Genomic DNA, 2,300 nt, shown 5'->3' on the forward strand with positions numbered 1-2,300 from the left:
AGTAGTGTCAATATCTCCTTGGTACAGTACAGAAGTTTAAGATCTAGAGTGATCACCTTAATCTCTAGTACTTCCAGGTGTCTCAGAAGCTCAACCACCACCAGGCCTACTGGATGTTAGAACTGTAGGACTATGACTTTGTGCTGACCTACAAACCCAGAACACAAATGACAAAAACTGATTTACTCTCAAGACAAGTAGGTCATGAAAGGGGAGAGAATGATAACAAAAATCTTGTTCTCCTAGACAATTCCTGTTTCATGTCTGAGACAATCTGAGAGATCTGACTCGAATCTGAGGATGTTGACTTTGTCACCTGTATACAGTGAGCTCTGAGACACACACAGGACTAGGTTGTAGTGAAGCAACTAGAGAAGCAGGCTAGGGATTAGGAGGAGGATGAGGATGGACAGGTTTACTAGGAAGGCCAACTGTATGTTCTGAAGGATTGGAAACTGTAGGAGGACATTGTCTGAGCTCATTACAACAATCTGACTGTAGGACATCTGGGACAACACAAAATGCAGGAACTTATCACTCAGAACTACTAGTGGCCCAGAATGTAGAGGGAAATCCTGAAGTACATGACTGGTTACAATACATGCTAACAGACTAAGGCCTACCAGACAAGGGTTTGGGCCCCTCTACATCTGTATTGAATCCTGGATCACCCTTAGGAAGAAGTCTCAGTGGACCTGATTAGTGAGCTACCCAAGTCTTAGGGTTACAATACTATCTGTATGATTGTCAACTGATTCTCCAAGCAAGTCCACACAGTTCCAACCTGAACAGAACTCACTTCCAAAGGTATAGTGTGCATTTATCAGGATCACATCTTCTAGTTGTACAGACTCCCTCAGAAGCTCATTCATGATTGTAGACTGTAATTTGAGTCAAAATTCATACAGGACTTGTATGTGCTTCTCAGAATTCAAGGGAACCCTTCTACTACCTATCACTCACAGACTGACAGTCAAACTGAGCAAGTCAATCAGGAGATCAAGCTCTACCTCTGAATGTTCATCAATTATCAGTAATCAGATTAGTCTGAATGGCTAGCTCTAACAGAATTTGTACACAATAACTAGCAACACTCTACAACAGGACAGTCCCTGTTCTTCCTCAATCATGAGAGACATCTGTACTAGGGGACAGTTCTAAACCAGAACAGTAGTTCTGAATCTGTAACAGACTTTGTAGAATGGATGCACAGAACCAGGGAGGACACACAAGCTCTTTTGGAAAAGGTAGTGTAGGTCATAAAGCAGAACTATGATTAGAAGAGGTCTGCAGCCAAGGATTACCAGCCTGGTGACAAAGTTATGCTGGAAGCCACTAACCTGACCACAGATCACCTAATGAAGAAGTTGGACAACAAGCACTTTGGACCCTTTGTTATTGAAAAGAAGGTCAGTGCCTCTGCCTACAAACTCCAACTTCTGGCAACATGGAAGCACATACACCCAGTGTTTAACAAGGTTCTACTGTCTCAATACTATAATCTAGGTTTTCCTTTGTAACAAAGACCCCTACTGCCTCTACCAGAACTCATTAGTTCTGAACCAGAATACAAAGTAGAGTATGTAGCAGATGCCAAGCTGGTGCATAGAAAGCTCAAGTTCCTTATCCACTGGAAGGGATACTCAGTTGAAGAACACACTTGGGAACCTGCTGAGAATCTCACCCATACTGTTAAGGCAATCTGAGACTTCTATCAACTTCATCTGGGTGCTCTGTGTCAACTCTGCCTCACAGATTTCCAAACCCTACTGTTCCAACCTATGCCTGAGCTGCTAACCAAGCCCAATACTTACTAATCAGGACAATTGGTTTTAGAGGGGGGGTGATGTTATGGTTCTCTACTCTTGCACCTTCAGTTCTGAGGGTTCTGTACCCTTCTGTACCAGAACTTGGGACTTCTGTCCCTCAGGGGTGCTGTCTATGAACTATATGTGTGCTGACTCTTGCTACTACCCTTCCTTACTTCATCATTCCATTCCTTTGACCACCCCTTCATTCTTTGTATCATTCTATGGTCTCTTACCCTTTATCCATCCCTTCATTCTTTGTACCTTTATCTTTGACATTCCTTTCTTTCATTCTTCATGGCTCATCATTCTTAGTGGCTCATGCTCCCTGAGTGCTCTTGTGTAGTTTAGTATATATAGGTGTACAAGATCAGACTGGTCCTGTAGTCTTGATCTCATCTACTCCAGATAGTCCTGTACTCTTAGGCTCACTCTATATACCCTACTCTTGTCTCACTCTCTCTCTCTGCCTGTTCTGCAAGTTCCAACTAC

The sequence above is a fragment of the Fomitiporia mediterranea genome (assembly GCF_000271605.1).
Source record: "Fomitiporia mediterranea MF3/22 unplaced genomic scaffold FOMMEscaffold_13, whole genome shotgun sequence".
Classification (NCBI taxonomy): domain Eukaryota; kingdom Fungi; phylum Basidiomycota; class Agaricomycetes; order Hymenochaetales; family Hymenochaetaceae; genus Fomitiporia; species Fomitiporia mediterranea.